Source organism: Danio rerio, chromosome 6 (genome assembly GCF_052040795.2).
Source record: "Danio rerio strain M-AB ecotype USA chromosome 6, GRCz13ab, whole genome shotgun sequence".
Lineage (NCBI taxonomy): Eukaryota > Metazoa > Chordata > Actinopteri > Cypriniformes > Danionidae > Danio > Danio rerio.
The window spans coordinates 17,939,479-17,961,619 of NC_141026.1; the positions used below are offsets into that span (position 1 = coordinate 17,939,479).

Sequence of the window (22,141 nt, forward strand, 5' to 3'; positions counted from 1 at the left end):
CACACATTAATGGTAAATCATATATACAGTAGTTATTGTAGTTTAACTCAAATTAATCAGTTTTCTGAACTGTTATGAAAAATAAAAAGCAAATCAATTCTTCAGACAAATGTATTTTATTGTTTTGGCAGCAAACAAAAATACAGCAGAAAATGTCTAACAAAATTAAACAAATCAGCAGGTATGAAGACATTTTCTATTTACAATGAAACAAAAAGGTTCAATAATGAACAACACATGCAGTGTATATACAGTAGGACTTGTGTGTTGAAGTAGGGGGGGAACTCCAGGAACTGAGTTTGACATCGATGGTTACAGTGTTGGGGGTAACGCATTACAAGTAACACAAGTTATGAAATAATATGACTTTTCCAAGTAACAAGTAACACATTAACAAATTCACAACCTGACAGTGGAGGTCTGTGTGTGGATGGCTGTACAGTATGAATCCTTTGTTATGATTCCCTGTGAGGATTTCTGTGCACGTTATCTAACTGAGGAGATTAAAATTGAAGGATTTTAATGTGTAAAAAATCTGCTTAGTTCCAGAAAGGCACATTACACTGTTTGCATCTGTACATTATGGCAAAACCAATAAAGATGAGTTGTCCAATTAATACATATACTTCAATGAAAGTCATGTAAGAAGTGTAAGGAGATGTTAACTAGCTAACGATGTAGCTTTCAAGTGCACAGTTCAGGATAACAACAATTGGATTTAACACACAGACATTATTTTAGAAACCCTCAAAATATTTGAACACATTTACTCCTTTACACTCATTGTAGATTCTTATTTAGAGCTTAAAACACATCAGACTCTGCATCTGAACTGACAGACAGAGAATAGAGCACACTCAGAAGTAAACAAATCAAACACCTGTGGCTCCCTTAAAGGGCAACACATTTGTGTTCATAATAAGACGGACAGCCAGTGTATGTGTGTGTTAATGCCTAAACCATTGTTTTCTGTCTTAAAATAAATGCAACTCTCTATAAATAGCCACATAAAGCATCAGAGTAGATGAACAGTAATTTACCATTTATTACCACAGTTACTACCTGTAATGGCTACATAAAGTAAATTACAGTCATTTATTTTTTGCATGACACAATTTCATACAAATCCTGCTGGTTTTACAGTAAAATACTGTTTCCATTCATTACAGCAGAACACTGGCTATTTTAGAGTTATTTACCGCATAATTTACAGCAAGGGTTAACAGTGAACAATTTAAATAACTGCCACAGAGAAGACATCTAACAATCTATGCCCACCTTCACCCCCTTCCTTTTGGAAGGACATCTATTTTTAAATCATCCATCCACCCAGGAAACACCTAACCTCTAGCCATCAGTGTCCAGTCATTGCTAAGGGTGTGTGATTTCTATTTTACTCCACATGCTGCACTCCAGTCTGTAAAGACAAAGACACGACTAACAGAGCTCTACATGTTTTCTGAACTCCAGCAATGCACAAGATAATCTCCAGTGTTCTTCAGATAAATCTCCACTGATACTCTTGTGAGTTTCCTTCTTCTGCCTGTTGTGTGTCCATTACTTGAACACCTGCCAAAGACGAGACATCTAGCTAACTATCTAAGCCCACCACCACCCCCTTCCTCTTGGAAGGACATCTATTTTTCATTCATTTATCCACTTATCTATTCAGTAAAATGACTAACCAGACCATCAGTTTCTAGTCATTGCTGAGGTGTGAGTACCATTTCTCGTCATGCCCCAGTGTAATCTGACATACAAGACAAAAACAAGACTAACAAAACTCTACATGCTGCTGATCTCCAGCAATAAACAAAGTTTTCTCCAGTGCTCTTCAGACATATCTCCTCTGTTCCCTTGTGACTCTCTTCTTTCTGCTTCACTCCAGTCTGCAAAAGACTAAGACAGCACCAACAGAGCCCTAACTGATGGCTGAGCTCCTGCAATGCACATGCTGTTCTCCGGCAATTTAAAAAAAAATCTCCACTGATGCTCTTGTGAGTCTCTCTCTTCTCCCTGCTGTATGTCCATTACCTACAATAAATAATAGCCACAGAGAAGACATCTAGCTAACAATCCATGTCTACCACTACCCTCTTCCTCTTGGAAGGACATTCATGCCATGCACCTATCCACCTGTTTTTAAAGGACACTCCTGACCATCAGTGTCCAGTCATTGCTGAGGTGTGTGATTCCTATATTTCTCCACAAGCTGCACTCCAGACTGTAAAAGACAAAGACACGACTGACAGAGCTCTACATGCTTGCTGAACTCCTGCAGTGCACTAAATGTTCTCCAGCGTTCCTTAGAAAAATCTCCACTGATGCTCTTGTGAGTTTCCTTCTTCTGTCTGTTGTGTGTCCACTACCTGAAAAAGAAACGCCTGCCGCAGAGAATACATCTATCTATTTAAAGCTGAGCTTAGACTACAGAAGTTTTAGTCCAATTTATTTTGACCTCCTGAGAATCGGAGATGAAATCTTGTCGAGGATTTTGATCGGTTCTCAGCGCAGATTATCTGGTAATGTGAGCCGTTTAAAGATAGAATCTTGCACCTCGCCATCTTGAACACAAATTGCAGCCTCCCTGATCATAAACAGACATGATTGAAATCCAGAATTTCAAATCGGGCTGATCACAGCAGTTCAAACCTATTCAGTATTAACAAAGCCATGAGCTGGGGAGAATCATGTTGCTTTTAATAAATAAATAAATATATCATTTTTTTAATAAGCTTGAATTATCCTTTATTATTAGCCAGATTTGACGTTATTCTTATAGCGGTGTGCAGATATTGATGACACGTGCAGCCAGTCACTAGAACGTTGCCAGTTATCTCCAAAACCCAAAATGATTCAACATATTACAGTTTTTCTCAGTGGCTTTGGTGGATTTCTCACAACACTATTTACATTTGCACAACAGTTAATGCATTTCTCAAAACTATTAGTCATTTGTGCACATCATAGTAGCAGTTTCTCATTCCTCTATTAACAAACTTCAATTAGTACAAAATGCAGCAGCCAGAGTTCTGACCAGGTCCAGAAAATATGATCATATAACCCCAATTTTATCCTCCTTACACTGGCTGCCTGTTAAATTTCGTATTGAATTTAAAATATTACTTCTCACCTATAAAGCTCTAAATAATCTAGCTCCTGTTTATCTAACCAACCTTCTGTCTCGCTACGAACCAACTCGCTCCTTAAGATCTCAAAATTCAGGGCTTCTGGTAGTACCTAGAATAGCAAAATCAAGTAAAGGAGGTCGAGCCTTCTCTTTCATGGCTCCTACACTCTGGAATAGCCTTCCTGGTAATGTCCGAGGCTCAGACACACTCTCCCAGTTCAAAACTAGATTAAAGACCTATCTGTTTAGTAAAGCATACACTCAGTGCATCACCTAGCGGGTTCCACACTGGCTTCTACATCTTGCTTATATACACTATGAACAGCAGCTACGCTAATTATTCTCTTTATTCTCTATTTTCACCTGGGGATACTCATCCCGAGGTCCTCAGATTAGGCGGAGTCACTGATTGGATCCAAGACCAGCGACGTGATGATCCCAAGGATTCCATATCCGGGACCAGGCCATATCCTGAGCTGCTGCTGCGCTGATGGTCATGGGGAGTGGAGAACATGAGTCTGATTCCAGCGACGCTCCAGGGACAGACGAGTCTTCATTGAGGCCATCTTCCAGCATAAACCACGGCGAATGAATTTCTGCACAAGACTTTTGGCCAGCGGAGAAATTAAAATGGTCGTGCCCAACTGAGTCTGGTTCTCTCAAGGTTTTTTTTCTTCACTCCCATCAGGTGAAGTTTTTTTTCCCTCTCCGCTGTCGCCACTACCTCGCATGGTTCAGGATTGGTAGAGCTACGCATCGATGAATTTGCTCTTCAGTGTTTGAACTCTAAGTAATGATTAAATCACACTGAACAGAGCTAAACTGAACTGAACTGAACTGAACTTAAACACTAAAACCTGAACCACACTGTTCCAGTTACTATGACCATTTATGTGAAGCTGCTTTGACACAATCTACATTGTAAAAGCGCTATACAAATAAAGCTGAATTGAATTGAATTCCTTCCAACAAATTGTGAATGCTTTTGGACATGTATCAATTGCTTTCATACAACTCTCTGCTGTTTATAAAATTATTATTTGCTTATGTCATGTCAGTCAAAATAAACTAAACTTGTGAATACTGAAAAGTCATTCCATTTAAAAACTAATAGTCCTCATTTCATTACTTGAGTCATTACATATAAAAATGTTGAACTAGTTGTCGAAATCTGACAAGCAAATTTTATTAAAACTTTTACATCTTTATTTTCCAGAAAATGTCTTCTAAATTGAACAATTTCATGAATGATTTACAGACGTGTGTATGTTGTAGGTTCAGTTGCAATTTGTACTTAATGTTTGAAAGTTGTGCACAGCACATATTGTTTACAGTTGTGCACAGCTCTGCCCAAAGGGAGTTTATGTTTGTTGTAAATAAGAGTGTATTTATTCTTTTACACAATGCTGTGAATAAATTAGAATTGCAAAGAGCATCTGCAGTAAAAATGTGAAACATACATATTCAGTGTCTTGTAATCAGATTCCTCACTAAATGCAGTGATGTCTAACTTTACTGTAGTTTTCAAATGGCTGAGCAAATAGTATATAGTGCTGTCTTGAGCATTTTCAGAAAGTGTCACCAAAATCAGACTTTATTGCATTGAAAAAAAAATAGAGCAAACTGTCATAATGAAAACATGACAAAGCCATTTGACTATCTTTTTATAAACACTTGCCAGGACTTTTCCTCTTGATGACACTGACACTCTCATTGACATCAATACTTGCTTTTGAGGAATGAGCTATCCATTTTGAGTAAGTGATTCACTTTTTCAGGTTATCAACTAGGTTTTGCAGTTTGTGCTAATTGTTTTGAGAAATGCATTAACTGTTGTGCAAATGTAAATGGTGTTGTGAGAAATGCACCAAAGCCACTGAGAAAAACTAAACTGTGTTTTTATACATTTATTTATTTATTTTTCTGTGATGAGGATTGAATGAGTTCAATAGCCTATAAAATCATTAGGTCAACGTCTATATAGCCTAGTCCAGTAAACAATATTTTAATCTATGAGAATAATTTGACAGTAAGTGATAACTGAAGATCAGGGGTGTTGCACTGAGTGAATTATTTTATTTTTCTACACTACTGGGCTTATTAAATGCGTGACAGGTACAATTTCATTTTTAAAGAGGCTCTAGCAATCAAAAGCCGAGCTATTGCCAGTCAAACACAGCACAGCCATCGCAGCAAGAGATGGAGAGATTTCAATTATTGTCATAAATAGTAATATCATTGTGACAGGGTGGCTCAGTGGTTAGCACTGTCGCCTTACAGCAAGAAGGTTGCTGGATTGAGTCCCAGCAGGGTCAGTTGGCATTTCTATGTAGAGTTTGCATGATCTCCCCATGTTCGCGTGGTTTCCCCCACAGTCCAAAGACATGCGATATAGGTGAACTGAATAAACTAAATTGGCCATAGTGTATGTGTGTGAATAATTGATATAATTATAATTGGACATTCGTTTAGACATATCAAATCAACATTTCTTCATTCTGCTGTCCACTGCCTGCATGTCAGACCCTTATAAACATCCCAATTGCCAATTATTATTAGCTATATATAATACGCATTTATGAAATGAATGTTTGTGTGTGAGAGCAAATTGAAAAGACACTTGCGGCTCAACTTGCGTGTGTTAATTTAATTTTACAGGCTAACTGCATGAACAGCTACGCAAACTGAGACGTAGTGTAGCCTATTTCGACTGCAGGATATTAGTGTTTTCCTGTAGTGGCAGTTGGTAAAATATTACTAAATTAATAATAAGTTATTAAAAAAGTGAGTTATTCAGTTTGTGGATAGGACAACGAACTCCAAGCATCACTAAAGAGCTGAAGAGAATCACGTCACTTTTACAAAATAAATAAATATAATTCATTTATAATAAGCTTAAATGATAATATTTTCATTAGCCACTAACGTTATTCTGTGTGTGAATATTTATGAGCCAGATGTAGCTGGGTAGCTATGCCTACTAAATTGCCAGTTATCTCCAAAAAACAAAAAGCTTCAACATTAAAATGTGCTTTTAGAAATCACAGATATATCTTTTCTGTGAGGCCTGTGTCTAGTGCCGTAAACCGACATAGAGTAGCTCTATTTGCTATAACAGATTATTTTTCCACACAATATAGGCAGTGCAACAGGTAACAATTTAGCTTTTGAGCAAGAAAGCACAGCACATCGTGGCATGATGGAGAGATTATAAGTCTATTATTATTATTAGACATTTGTCTGGGCATTAGGGAGGGGGAGTCAACTCCTCGACTCTCAATGAACCTTGTACTGGAATCGACTTCAGGACAGGAATATGAGAGTTGAGTCTGTTTTTTTCAAATCCTCCTGAATGAAGCTGTTTTAAGCTGCAGTTATAATGCTCATTCTCGAGCACGATGAACTCTGAAGGCAATTATAAATTTAGTGCTGCAGACAAAGTTTGCTTTCACTTTTAAATACCTATGAAACACAACTTTGTGCAATTTGGTTTTAAAGATGATCTGCCTGCGATGTCAAGTTTGCTGTGTTATCAATACAATTTAGCTCTAATATTTGGGCTATTCTTCTTGTTTATTTTGTAAATAACTACAAATTAAATACATTAAAATTAAAATACAATTAATAACAAACGAAATTCATTTCAAAAAGAGGATTTTTAAATACAAATAGAGACAAGGCTAAGTTCAAAAACAGCTCTAACTCACTCCTTTTCTTCCGGCTTATGCTGTCCCATAAACAAACCCTTATTTAACTACAATGAACAAATTGCACAAAACAAACAGTGATATTTAAAAGTAAAGTAATAGGCTGTTTAAAAGAACACATAAAAAAATAAAAATTTACAAGAGAGAGCAATATGATATGTTTTGAGGCACAGCTGATTTTATTTATTATTTTAGGTTTGTTATGAATTTTGTGTAGGGGGTTAAGATTTAATCTGTCATTAAATCAAATTGAAATCTAGCTATATTGTTTATTGATCAGTTAGAGCAGGCATGTCCAAGCTCGGTCCTGGAGGGGCAGTGTCCTCCAAAGTTTAGTTCCAACCCCAATCAGACACACCTGGGCTAGCTAATCAAGCTCTTACCAGGCTTTCTAGAAACATCTTTGCAGGTGTGTTGAGGCAAGTTGGAGCTAAAATCTGCAGGACACCGGCCCTCCAGGACCGAGTTTGGACACCCCTGAGTTAGAGCATCTGTTGCCTTTAAAACAAATATAGTACTAAACAACTTCAGACTGTTCACTACTCCAGATTATTTTGTTCACTCATACTCTGTATTCATGTATCAAACATTTATATTAAGAAGATATTAAGGGTATTTCATGATTTTTATTTAAGCGTTGTTTGGGCTCAATTGGGGTGTTTTTTAATTTGTTATTGAACTGCTGCTACACATCTTTTCATTAAATATTTTGATAATAAATTGAGGTTTTAACTTTCTGTCTCGAAGGTCGCAATGTAATTTTCTAAATTAAAAAAAGTATAGGCTGATTATTATTTTATTTTGACTGCAGATGATTTAAAATGCTGATTTTGTCTGACCACAGGAGAACTGCTTGTATAAAGAACGATATGATACAGCATGTTTAATCCTTGCGCTATTTTAAGTGAATGTAAAAGGTGTCGATTCTTGAGTCGATTCTACTGACTCCAAAATTAGGAGTCGAGAATAGCAGTCGACCCCGAAAAACCCAGAACCGAACCACCGCATAATTTAATAATCTAATATTAGTAAAATAATAAATAGTAATTTTTGACAAAGAGAATGATGTGCTCCATCGGTCAGGATAACCTTAATATCTTGTGTGCTGTGGCGCAGTTTTCATATTTTGTCCTTTGCACACATTTAAGATTTGAGGTGGGCTAATAAACTCGCCAAAGATTCTCCTCATGTGTTCACAGCAACCAGATTTCATTATTGGTTAGGTTTTTAAAACTCCTAAAGTCTGAGCCCAGCTCAAGCCCACCACCACCCCCTTCCTCTTCGACATCTTTCGGTGATAGGTGATACCTGACCAGCAGTTTCTTATCATTGCTGAGATGTGATTCCCTAAATTCTCTACTCCACTCTGTAAAAGACAAAGAAAACATCAACAGAGCTCTACCTGCTTGTTCAATACTATCTATCCGTCCGTCCGTCCAAAGAAAATACCCGACTATCACTCTGTAAAAATATAAATATGTAAATTAAAATGTTTGATGAAGTTAATTTGATTCAACTTAAAAATGTAAGGCTGTACCTAATTTATTATGATGCACTTGTGATTACTGAGGTGTGTTTCCCTGTTCTTCCACATGCTTCGTACAAATCTGCCAAAGAGAAAGATATCAGGTCTATAATTAATCTCAATAAATTTCTTTGGAAACTAACGTTCGAGGTTACTAAAGTAACCCTTCGTTCCCCGAGGAGGGGAACGGAAGCACTATAAGTGGATTTGATTGTAAAATCCACGCATTGGAAGGTTCGGTTCAGAAGCTACTCGTCTGAAAGAGTATTGAACGGGCCAATTAAGAATGAATTGGCAGTGCAAGCCTGCGCAGGTGAGCGGCATAAGCAATCAACTGAGTATATAAGCTCACCTGGCGCCAGCAGACGCTATCCTTTTTAAGCTGAAGAGACTTTCAACAGCTAAGGGACAGTCATTATGGCGACGGAGTATAGTGCTTCCGTTCCCCTCCTCGGGGAACGAAGGGTTACTTTAGTAACCTTGAACGTTCCCCTTCGGGGGGAACTTCAGCACTATAAGTGGATTTGATTGTAAAATCCACGCATTGGGAGCCCATTGAAAGCGCCATAATGACTGCACCTTACCAACACCCCCGATGAGGAGATAGTCAAGCAAGCGTGACGCACCCACATCATGGGGGGCGCGGTCCTCCAACGTGTCCCTGGCCCTAATTTATCCTACTTCAACAGAAGTTTTACGGATTTATATATATTTTTTGGGAAGTCGTGAGCATCTAGATAATTCTAGGAAAATACGACAGTACGTTGGGAAGCGTGCAATCCCGATAGGGAGGACGCTGCGGAGGCCATCCGTTACCCAAGGGGGGATAGATGGCAGAATTTACATATGGACTAGCCCTAAAAAGGGGGAGTACGCATAGCAAAAGAGTGGTTAGCGGGGAGGGAAGACACGGGTCCGCCCAGGGGGGGGGGACTTAACCGTGGCTGAATAAGCATATGGGATCGCCTAGTGGGGACCACGCATAGCAGGCACCTTTACCCAAAACGCGGGCTGACCAGCGGGCAGACCTACAACGTAGTGGGCCAGCAAGTGACTCCTCCGCTGAGTCAGTGCTGGGGGCCACGGAGGAATCTGCAGGGCTCACCTGACGGGAAACTTTACTGACAGATAAAAAGGCGCACGTATCTCCGTGTTAGGGAAAATGGCGCAGCAAGCGTGTTTCAACACCCTACCGAATTGTTTCCTCAATCACCAAGGGTTACCTAATACCCTTGAGGAAACCGGCTCCACTCGCAGATTGTAAAACCTTGCAAATGTGTTGGGTGTCACCCAGCCCGCAGCTCTACAGATGTCTGTTAGAGGGGCGCCGCGTGCGCGCGCTCGAGAGGATGCGAAGCTCCGAGTGGAGTGCGCACGCACTCTCGGGGGACGCGGCTCATCTCGGCTCTGATAGTGAAAGAAAGGCATCCACAATCTAGTGGGAACTTATTTCGGTACGGCACTTCCCTGCTGCCGACCGCTATAACAGACGACGAGCTGCTCAGATGATCTAATCTCTGAGTGCGGTCCGGATATTACGCAAAACGCGAACTGGACAATAAAGAAGGGCTGGGTCTGCCTCCTCCGAGGGCAGCGCTTGCAGGCTCACTACCTCGTATTAAAACGGAGTGGTAGGAACCTTGGGCACATATCGCGGGCGGGGTCTCAGGACGTGAGAGAAGCCAGCCCAATTACAGGCACGAGTCACTGACCGAAAAATGCCTCCGGGTCCCCGACCCTCTAATCGATATCAACGCGACCAGCAGAGCTGTCTTCAGGGACAGAAATATACTGAGTCGAGGATCGAAGGGATCTGACGCGGCTTGTGTAGCGAGGGCGAGATCCTAAGAGGGCATGAGAGGGGGCGGGGTGGATTAATTCGCTTAACGCCCCTGAGGAACCGGATGATGAGGTTATGCGTTCCCACGGTGCCGCCAGCCACCGCGTTATGAGAGCGGAGATGGCAGCCACCTAACCTTGAGTGTGGAGGGCGACAGCCTGCTCTCCAACTTCTCTCGGCGTAAAGAAAGCACAACGCTGATCTGGCAAATTACGGGGGTCTTCTCAGCGAGAGACACACCATTCAGTGAATAGACTTCACGTCAGGGCATAGGCGCGCTCGGGGAGGGGGCTCTAGCCCGAGTGACGGTATTAGCCTCCGCAATCGGAGGTTACCTAAGTCTTCCTCGCGTCTAAAAATCTCCAAAGATCGGCGAGGGTGCCAGGTGGTGCCCTGTCCCTGAGAGAGTAGGTGCTCTCTCGAAGGGACTGCCAGGGGAGGGCTATCGCGAGGGAGAGCTCTGACATCCAGGTCCGGTTGAGCCAGAGGGGCGCAACCAGCAACCTGTTCCTCGTCCTCCCTGACCTTGCACAGTAACTGCGCGAGCAGGCTCACTGGGGGAAACGCGTATTGCGCGTGCCCCGAGGCCAGCTGTAAGCCAGTGCATCCGTGCCGAGAGCACTCGGTCAGGGAAAGAACAACTGGCAATGAGCGATCTCGGGGGAAGCAACAGATCGATCTGGGCTTCCCCGAATCGCGCCCATATCAGCTGAACAGACTCGGGGTGGAGTCTCCATTCTCCAGGACGCAAGGCTGCCGTGAGAGCGCATCGGCTGCACGGTTGAGCTTGCCTGAATATGAATGGCGTGCAGCGATTTCAGCCGCAGATGACTCCAGAGGAGCAGACGGCGGGCGAGCTGAGACATGCGGCGAGAGCGCATACCCCCTATACGGCTGATATACGCCACCGCCGCCGTACTGTCCGTCCTGACCAGCACGTGTTGCCGCTCCAGCACCGGAAAAAAACGGTGGAGAGCGAGGAACACTGCCAACAGCTCCAGGCGATATGCCAATGCAACTGGGTACCTTTCCACAGGTCCGCAGCCGCATACCCGCAACGCACAGCCCCCCAGCCCGTGTTGGAAGCGTCTGCTGAAACGACAACAAGACTGGACGCCTGTTCTAGAGACACCCAGGCCTGTAGGAACGAGGGGTCGCTCTAAGGGCTGAGGGCGCGGCGACACAGCGCAGTAACAGAGACTCGGTGTGCGCGCGCGTGCCATGCGCGTCTGGGGACTCGATCGTGAAGCCAGTGCTGAAGTGGTCTCATATAGAATAATCCGAGCGGCATGAAGCGGCTGCGGATGCCATATGCCCCAGGAGCCTCTGAAATAGTTTCAGTGGGACCACTATTTCACTGTCGAGCTTTCCCAGACAGTACAGCCTCAGCTGAGCGCGCTCTCCGGAGGGGCGCGCTGCCATGGTGACCGAGTCCAGCTCCAGCCCGAGAGAAGAGATCCTCTGCACGGGGGCGAGTTTGCTCTTTTCTCGGTTGACCGGAAACCCCCAAAGGTGGAAGTGCCAGAGCACTTTGTCTCTGTGCATAATCAACTCTGTGCATAATCAAAAGAGAGGGCAAAATTCAGCCAGTCGTAAAGAAATTGAGTATGCAGATGCCCGCGAGCCGAAGGGGCGCTGAGGCACCCTCCGCGGGCTTGGTGAGGACCCGCGGAGACAGAGAGAGCCCGAAGGGGAGGGCTTTGTATTGCCAAGCTCGACCTTCAAACGCAAACCGCAGAAACTGTCGGTGGCGAGGAAGAGTGGAGACATGGAAATACGCGTCCATCAGGTCTAATGCTGCAGACCAACCCAGAGGACGAACGCACCGGAGGATGCGCTTCTGCGTGAGCATTCTGAACGGCAGCTTGTGCAGGCAGCGGTTCAAAACGCGCAGATCTAGGATTGGCCGTGACCCACCGCTCTTTTTGGGCACGATGAAGCGTGGGCTGTAAAACCCGCTCTCCATCTCGGCTGGAGGGAGCGGCTCGATTGCATCCTTCGCCAGGAGGACAGCAATCTCCTCTCGCAAGACAGGGGCGGACAGGGGGCTGACCCTGGTGAATACACACCCGTGACTTGGGGGGCCGTTTCGCGAACTGAATCGCATAGCCGAGTCTGATTGTGCGTATGAGCCACCGCGAAGAGCTGGCCCGCGCTAACCAGGCAGGCAGAGCTCTCGCTAATGGACTCATCGCTACAATCGCTGACGTACCAGCAGTGGGGCAGCGCGGAGTGGGTGTGCTGATCCGGGAAGCTCGCGGGTCCCACGGAAAAGCTGGAGGTGAGATATTTGCTCTCACTCCAAACCCGAGCTCCGGAGGGGAGGCTCGAGGGGTGGGAGAAAGGAGACCGTCCTCCCAGCGCTCGTGAGCCACTGGCGAAACGCACCGAATCTGCAAGCTAGAAAGCATAGCGTCCCAGACTGGCAGATTTCGGGCTGTCACATCTGGGGAAGTGAAAAGTGCTCTTTCAAAATGTTTTCATGGCAGTAAAAAGTGCCGTTGGAAATGGGGCCCCGCCCTCCAGCGGGGAAAGAGCAAGTTCCCTCTTCTCCAGGTGGCCTGTCCCAGGGGCGCTTCGCGGTCCGTTGCCGGACTTAGCGGCGTTCTGGGCAGGGGGGCTGCCTGCTTCCGAGGTGCCTGACGCGCTCGCTTCGCCGGAGGCGTGTGCGGGGGCGGAGCAGCTCTCGTAGGCGGGCGCCTTCGGCGAGGAGCAGGTATGAATGGCACGGCGGGCGGAGCGGGCTACGGACCGCCGATAAGACATCACCCACCAACTGCTCTCTCACCGCCTTGAATTCCTGGGTGAATTCACAGACAGTGTCGCCGAACCTGGCTGGGGATATGGGGAAGTCAAGAAAGCGGACTTTGTCGACTTTGCGCATATCAGCCAGGGGTGGCGCTCCTGGACCACTAATGTGGACATCGTCCTCCCCAACGCACACGCAGCGGACTCAGTAGTCCGAAGAGCTAAGTCGGCGGCGGTGTGAAGCTCGTAAGCCTGGGTTGGACCCACCCTCGTGCAGCTCGGCCAGCGCCTGCGCTTGGTAGCGCTAGTAGGTGGCTATCGCATGCAAGGCGGAAGCAGCCTGGCCCGCAGTTATGTAAGCTCTAGCTCCGAGGGAGGTAGATAACTTACAGGCTTTGGATGGGAGACGAGGCGGACCCCGCCAAGAAGAGGCGCCGCGCGGATTTACCGCCATCGCGCACTCAACCTGAGGAATCGCCACATACCCCCTGGCTGTTTCACCGTCAAGAGTGGTTAGGGTGGAGGAACACGCAGCACGAGCAGAAAAAAGTGCTTTACAAGACCGCGTGAGCCTACTGTGCACCTCCGGGAAGAAGGGAACGCCCCTCTAGTCGGTCCGGCCGTGGAGCTGGGGGATAAACCATCTCCAACCCACGGCCGAAGCAGCCCGGGAAAGCACGGCTAACATGTCCGTTTCAGGATCCGTAGTGACAGCGCTCACCAGCCCGAAGGGGGCGAGTGGGTCTGGATCATCATCGGACAATGAAAGCCCACCCTCCGATGCCGCGGTGGACATCTGGTCTCCGGTGTCATCGGGCGTAAGGGCTACCATCTGTTAGACGGATCGCTTCCCCCGCCCGAAGCTTGGATGCAGCGCTTAGAGGAGCGGGAGGTCCGCGGGCGACGGATTATCTCTCGCTGAAACCCTCAGATCTGCCCGAGTGCCCGCTGCAGAGCAGGGGACAACTGGGGTGGTTCACCCTTTTGCAAAGGCTAACCGCGATCTTGCGCAACAGTCATGGCATCGCAATGACGACATGAACTGCCCGCGAGCAGCGCATTAACATGCTGGACCCCCAGACATGTAACGCAGTGCCCGCGCCCATCATCCGAGGACAGGAAACCACCGCATCCAGAAACGCACAGTCGGAGCGCCGTCCTGATAAGGACATGCTGCACGACTGTGTTGCTCTTTCTGTGAAGTTTGCAACTTTATACGCACCGCTCTGGAGGACCGGACCCAAAGAACGCCAGGCAAGGGAGAAACCCAGCTCGACCGTCTGCCACTGCGTGTACACACTCTGGACCGGGAGAATGCTCTCGTTCGCTCAGAATCGCTGGTCACAGCAGGAGGAACCCTCATCGACTCGATCAGAAAGTCTCTGAAGCGAAAAGGATAGCGTCTGCTGGCGCCAGGTGAGCTTATATACTCAGTTGATTGCTTATGCCGCTCACCTGCGCAGGCTTGCGCTGCCAATTCATTCTTAATTGGCCCGTTCAATACTCTTTCAGACGAGTAGCTTCTGAACCGAACCTCCCAATGCGTGGATTTTACAATCAAATCCACTTATAGTGCTGAAGTTCCCCCCGAAGGGGAACTCCATTTTTCAGTCTGTTCAAGCAGTTCTACCTCTTTGCCGAGCTCCAGGTCTTCCAGTTTATCTCCACTGTTCCCCTTGTTAGTCTCAGGGGTAAAGCTCTACTGGGCCACGAGCCCCCCTCAACTGCACCCCACCCAAAAAAAAACATTTATTTACCCATATATAAATAGCTATACTGAATATTTTAAATTAAAATTTGAATTATATTATAAATAAAACTATTATTATTATTTAATATTTGTATTATAATAATACTTTTTTCTCTAAATAATTAACATAATTAAATCATTCCAGTTGTGTCTTTACATTTGATTGATTTAAGATACTTTTGCTGCCACAAAGAAGACATCTTTCCAACTATCTGGAGCTGTAGTTAGAAACATTGTTCCTGACTATGTTCTATTCTCAGATATCCCCCTATGCCCTATTCATTTAGAACATTTTAACATTCAAAGTTGCAATTATTAAAAAATAAAAAAAACATTAAAGTCATCTCTCTTAGGTGTAATTTGCATTCAAACTATTTTTACAGTTTAGTTTTCGTGATCTTACAGATCTTACAGTTTACAACTGTGCTCCCTTCGCAGTGCACTTTGAAAACATTGATGTCATTTTGAACACAGCCTCATGGTGAAAGCTATAGGTGACCTATTATTTAAAAGCGGAATTTATGTTACGTCTCCAAAGCTTGTGAAAACAAAAAGCATACGGTAATTCTTTTCATTTATATTGGGTCATTTATTAAGTATCTGTACTGTATATGACATGGGCCTGCCAGTTAGAACTTTCTAAAGTGGTTTACATGTGTTAAATTGTAAAAGTAGATTTAAAAAAATAATAAATAAATAAATATCCTTCTTAATAATAATAAGAATCATCATCATCACCATCATTAATATTATTATTAAAGTATCATTTTTTCATTTCTAATAAATAATTAATATTACATTTCATTTTATAATAAATAGCCATTATTATTTATTTATTTTTATGATTTATATGATATTAGAATACGTGTTAGCTTTTGTAAGTGATATGTTTTAGAATAGAATGTGTAATGTTTAACTTCTCAATAATATTAGTAAAGCAAACATTAGCCCTGTTTGTGTCATTTACATATATTTCAGTTAATATGGAAAGCGAGTGCATATTTTTACTAAATCTAATAATGAATTCTATTTTAAATGCGTGTGCGTGTATAATTTGCACAAAGAAATTAAGTTTCTTTTCTCTAAAGACGTAGTTTAGAGCATCATTACGGGCATTTTATCATAATTATAACTAACCTGGTTTAAGCGATGGAGCTGCGACAGAGAAACTACAGGTTTTGGGAAACACTCGTCACTACATCATTCTTTTCTCAAACGATGCATCAGACTTTTATAGTTTAGCCGTGAGTTACTTCGTTGTTTGGGAAACGCAGCCCAGACCATCAGTTTCCAGTCATGCTGAGGTGCGAGTCCCGTTTCTCCACAGGCCCCAGTCTAATCTGCAAAAGACAAAAACAAGACTAACAAAGCTCTACTTGCTGGATGATCTGCATCAATAAACCAAACGTTCTTCAGTGTTCCTAAGATAAATATTAACCATTTTGCTTGTGAGTCTGACTCTTCTGCCTTTTGTAGTTGTAAATAATAGCCACAGACAATACATATATCTAACAATCTATGCCCACCACCACCCCCTTCCACTTGGAAGGACATCCATCCATGCAACTATTCATCTGCCTTTAAAGGATATTCCTGACCATCAGTGTCCATTGCTGAGGTGTGTGATTCCTATTTGTCTCCACATGCTGCACTCCAGCCTGGAAAAGATAAAGACACAACTAACAGAGCTCTACATGCTTGCTGAACTCCAGAAATGCATAAACTGTTAACCAGCGGTTTTCAGACAAATCTCCACCGATGCTCTTGTGAGTTTCCTTCTTCTGTCTGTTGTGTGTCCATTACAGGAAAAAGAAACACCTGCCGCAGACAAGACATTTATCTGACTTAAAGAGATACCAGACCATCACCTAGTATGTACAAATGAAAGTATATGATTTTAAATGTTTTATAAAGTTAATTTGATTCAACCTAAAAAAGTGTAAGTCTGTATCTAATTTATTACGATGCACTTGTCATTACTAAGGTGCGTTTCCCTGTTCCTCCACATGCTCCATGCCAACCTGTCAAAGAGAAAGATATCAGGTCTTTATTTAATATTGAAAACAAACTCCATTGTTCAGTCTGTTCAAGCAGTTCTACCTGCTTCCTGAGCTCCAGGTCTTGCAGTATATCTCCCCCATTCCGCTTGTGAGTCTCCTTCTTCTGCTCCACTCCAATCTGCAAACAAACAAAGACAGCCCCAAGTGCACAGTCCACACTTCTTTTAAACGGTTAAATAAGTGCATCATTCAGGAATTTAAAGTGAACTTAATCTTTTTTGAAATAAAAGAATATTGTCAGCGCAATAGCGTTGTGGTCAATGCGCTGACATATGGTGCAGTAGCACAATAGGTCGTCCGGAGTTCGAATCCCAGCTCGAAGACATTTCCCAACCCTACACCCTTCTCTCTCTCCCACTTCGTTTCCTGTCCCATTACTGTCCTATCTAATAAAGGCAAAAAAGCCAAAAAAAAAAAGAATATTTCAGTGTGAACACACTACTTACACCATTTACACTACAAAATGGCATAGAATAGTGTACAAGTATGTGATTTGGAACGCACCCATAGACAGTACTGACAGAGCCCTACCTGCTGTTCTCCAGCATTTTCTAGATAAATGTCCACCGATGCTCTTGTGAGTCTCCCTCTTCTGCCTGCCCTCCATTAGCTGAAAAAGGAAAAACCTGACACAGACAAGGCCTAACTATCTATCTATACCAGTGGTTCTTAAAGTGTGGTATGCAGACTTTCTTCTAGTGGTGCACGGAGGAATCACAGAATAATAATTAAAAATATATTATATATATATAAAAAAAAAAAAATATATATATATATATATATATATATATATATATATATATATATATATATTAAAAATATATATAACGCCCTTTTACCCTTTGATGCGTATGATAACACAGATATGATCAGCATTGGATGTTCCCTGTACTGCTGTAAGCAGATCTAATCTCTAATTTAAATTGTAATTGTGAACGTTATATTTCAAATACAAGTTAATGTTTAGGGCCCTATCATACACCTGGCGCAATGTGGTGCAAGGCGCGGCGCAATAGTCTGTTGCTAGTTTCAGCTTGGCGCAAGAGTGGTTTTGAGGCGTTGCGCTTCGCTGTTTAAATAACAAATGCATTTGCGCTCATATGTGCGTCCATAGGCGTTCAGGTCTAAAAAGGAAGGCGTTCTCAGGCGCATTGTTGGCGCGTTGCTATTTTGCGAAACTAAAATAGATTTTTAATTAGACCAAAACAAACCCGGTCTAAACTCCGGCGCCTCGCTTACACACTGCTTAATACGCACAAGAGAGCAATAGGCAAATATCTTTACATATGAAAAAAAATAAACAATAAGGATATAGGATATAATAAGAATAGATATAGGATATAAATATAAAGGATTAAAATATTACAAAACATATTATTTTCTAGCCTACATAAATATGAAAAATCACTGCTTTTATGTCTTCTTCATCTCGGGGGGCTTTTTCAGTTTATTCATAACAATTTGCTTTTGTATAATGTTATTATTATTAGCAGTATTATTTATTTTATCCATATTTATATTTGTTTTATTAAAAACAAGCTTAGATTTGCCCACCTGTCAGGTTTTAGACCATATGGGGCACAGCATGTGTATTAGGATATAACTCAGGTTTTCTAACACACTTCGTTATTATTGTTCATTTATTCGTTTGCTGGAAATTAGAACTGAATTTAGAAATAGTTTTGAAACGAATTTTTGCGCTTAACAAACGCAATTAATCGCGATTATCTCTCCTTCTCATGCAGTAGATGCTCTGTTGAACAGTTTTCTGTTAAAAAACTGTTAACTGTTTGCTAGTAAAATGCTCAGTTTTTCCACTTAGACTTACTTTTGCGTCCTGTAAATAGCGAATGCGCTTATGGCGCGACGCAGCTGGCTGTTAAAGGGAATGGGAGATGGAACTCTAATTGGTTTATTCTCAAAACACACCAATAACTCATTAAGAAAATAAACTCAACCCTTTTAGACCATGCAGCACGGCGCAAAGCAGATTTTCTCGTCTTTAAATTAGCAAAAATGTGTTCTGACACGCCCTGAAAGCGTTTGCGCCCTGCGTTTTGCGCTCTGCGCATGGGCCGTCAAAATAGAGCTCTTAGATTTAAAGAGAGAGACCGGGGATAGTTGTAACACTTACAATCTCTACAACAAGGAACTAGTTACAAATCAGCTGATTCACTTCACACATGCTCATTTTAGTCCTCATACCACATATGAAAAAGTCCTGTGACAGACACAGCAGATATTAGACAGAAAAACTACACTTCAGCTAAGATTAGCTAATTAATTATTTTTAAGATATCATTGCCTGATTTGTAGTTAAACCCATGTAATCTGTGTGTCTGATTGTGGCTATACTTAATCCACATTGTTGGTGATAATGTTTTAGCTGTTAGCTGTAGGAGAACAGATTCATGGCCACATAATGCTGGGTCAGTTGAAACAACAAAAGCTAGTAACTTGCTAGTCACATCAGTGAAATGTTACCACCAACCCCAAGCAGATTTAAAACTGTATTTATATGATTTAATTTCAGTATTGCTATAGCTTATAAAAGAGAAAGTCAAAAGTAGTTTGAGTTCAGTGTTTGACCTCTGTGGGCTCATGAAGCCTGCAAACACAAATAGTGTTCAATTGTTAAAGCTGATGCACATTTGCACATTTCATTCAGCTTTGTAACACAGAGACACACAAACTATACTGAAAGCTCAATGCTAAATAAAAAGCTTTCAAATCCATTTTTATGTCATAATTCTCATTTTATAATGTTACAATTAACCCCGACTGTGGGCTGAATTGTAACATTTCACTCCTCCTGTTTGAGGGCTAACTCACAGAATTTGTGCTGCTGGATGAGAGTTTGACTGTAGTGCTAAATTTAGATTGATCAATTCACTTGTAGTACATGTTTTTGGAATGTGGGAGGAAACCGGAGAACCTGGGGAAAACCCACGCGAGCACGGAAAAAACATGCAAACTATGCACAGAAATGACAGCTGGCCTGTTAAAGGACTAGAACCGGTGACGCTCTGGCTGTGAGGCTACAGTGCTAACTATTGGGCCACCGTGCCACCCTTTGAAGGGAAAGCTGGAGAGGTAAGGGTGGAAGGGGGGATTCTTCAAAGTGAAGATGACTGTAGTGGGAAACCCTGGCTCTTTACAGTGGGTTAGGAATGCCGTGATTGGTGGATCATACATGCTAATGCAGAACCAGCCGTGTTCAATCAAAATCACGTGATCCTCTGGAAATTAGTTTATAAATAAACTTCACGTAAATCATTTGGGATGCGGTGACACGCAGTTAATTATTTTGCCGAACAGATCCGCCACTTTTGACGCTCATAAACAATCATAAAGTCATCGCGCTGCAGGACTTAAGAGGTTTGCTACAGGTGCAGCTGTCATGCAGTGAGGGGTTTGTGTCTTTAATAATCTACCACAGGTTGCGTTCATTGAACTGTATGAATGATTAATAAATAATACATAACAAATAATTACAGTTTAAAGTAAAAATCAGTTCATATTGTATTACATTAATACATTTCCTTTGATCATTTGTTGGTTAGTGTCACCGACTCGGTCCCAGTCATTCCCCTCGCTGGCCAGCAGAGGCCACCATCTCCGGACTTCTAACATTACGTCATCCCTCCACTCTGATTCCAGCACACCTGATATCCATTCCGCTAATGACCCACGTACCCTTTATAAGCAGCTCACACTCTCTCTTCTGTGCGAAGTCTTGTTTAGCCCCGGCCAGCATTTCTGAGCGTTCTATCCTGCCTGATCTCCCGTTTACTACTTCAGCCCGTTTCCTGACTCTGCTCTGTCTTCTGCCTGCCCACGACCAAAGCCTGTTACACGGACTCTGATACTCGCTGCCTGCCCTTGACCAAAGCCTGTTACACGGACTCTGAATCACGCTGCCTGCCTCTGACCCATGCCTGGTAATCACTTTGTGTCTGTCATCTCCAGCCCATTCTCATTGATGTGTATGTTGTATGTTCGCACAGTCGTGCGTGTTGTATGTTGATTAAGTGTGACTTAATAAATACTGCAAATGGATCCCTCCGTGTCAGTCTCCCCGTTACAGAAGACTTCGCCCAACATGGATCCCGCAGCCATACAGGTTTTGTCTCACGAAGTCACAGCTCAAGCTCAGGTATTGACCACTCATCAACAGCAACTAACGCACTTATCTCAGTTGACAGACGAACTTGTGAAAATCACTGCAAAACCTGCAAGCTGCTCCCACAGCGCAACTCACCGCCAACTACTCTCGGAGCCCACCTGTTGTGACACAACCCCCGATGGTCTCCGGAGCTCGATTGGCATATCCTGACAAATTCTCAGGTAACCAAGCAAAATGTAAAGGCTTTCTGTTGCAATGTAAACTGTTTATCGCCCAACAGCCCCATCTGTTGAAGGATGAGAATGGGAAAATTGCTTTTGTGTCCTCATTGCTCACAGGGAAAGCATTAGACTGGGCTACTGCAGTTTGGCCAGACAGCACCCCGATATTTCCCTCGTTTAAAGACTTTCTCAAACGTTTTTGCACTGTGTTCGATCACCCTGAGGGTGGTCGTAATGCTGGCGAGGAGCTATTGTTTATCCAACAGGGAGATCGCTCTGCAGCTGAATTCGCACTGCATTTCCGCACTCTGGCAGCGCAAACAGGCTGGGCTGATGATCCACTTACTACGCTCTACAGAAAGGCTCTGAAACCAGAACTACAAAAAGAGATGGCATGTCGTGACGAGGGAAAAACACTGGACCAGCTGATTGAACTATCCATAAGGTTAGACACTCTCCTCCGCAATCGTAACCCACTGTGCTCAATTGCTTTCAGTCCTGTATCCCCTGAAACCTCCGCTGAACCCATGCAACTGGGCAGAACCCGCCTGAATCCTGAGGAACGAGAACGAAGGAGGAGAAATCACCTGTGCATCTATTGCGGACTTCCAGGTCATACTAAGGTTTTATGTCCCAACAAGCCTCCCCCTAAAACCCTTCCGGTGAGTGCTACCACAATGTTCACGACCACTAATGACATTATGAGTATACCTGTCAGTTTGAAACACAAAGGAGATGAGATTGTGACCATGGCCATGATCGATTCAGGAGCCGCTGGCAACTTTATTGATTACACGTTTGCTATCACTCACTCCATTCCTCTAACCTCCTGTGATTCCTCCCTAGCCATCACTGCTGTAGACGGGCGCCCACTAGGAGAGGGACACATAAAATTCCAGACTCTACCAATCTCTCTTCAAACAGGCTCTCTCCACGAAGAGATTTCCCTTCTTGCCATCGACTCCCCTCGAAACTCTGTAATCTTCGGGTTACCATGGTTACAACTACATGACCCTCAAGTTTCCTGGAGAACT

General features: G+C 43.3%; 1 long non-coding RNA gene across 2 annotated transcripts; it reads right to left on the reverse strand.

Annotated features, from left to right (window-relative positions):
* Positions 1–7,367: 7,367 nt before the first annotated feature.
* On the reverse strand, positions 7,368–17,478 carry LOC147843431 (uncharacterized). 2 transcript variants are annotated; one of them, XR_015493565.1, is made up of 8 exons: positions 17,292–17,478; positions 16,801–16,878; positions 16,681–16,721; positions 16,139–16,518; positions 15,954–16,061; positions 14,581–14,674; positions 8,375–8,444; positions 7,368–8,203 (listed from the first exon to the last, which is right to left on the reverse strand). It is a non-coding gene; the product is annotated as an uncharacterized LOC147843431 (long non-coding RNA). The 2 variants fall into 2 exon arrangements; XR_015493566.1 differs by lacking the exons at positions 15,954–16,061; positions 16,139–16,518; positions 16,681–16,721; positions 16,801–16,878; positions 17,292–17,478 and having other exon boundaries at positions 7,641–8,298; positions 14,581–14,624.
* Positions 17,479–22,141: the final 4,663 nt, after the last annotated feature.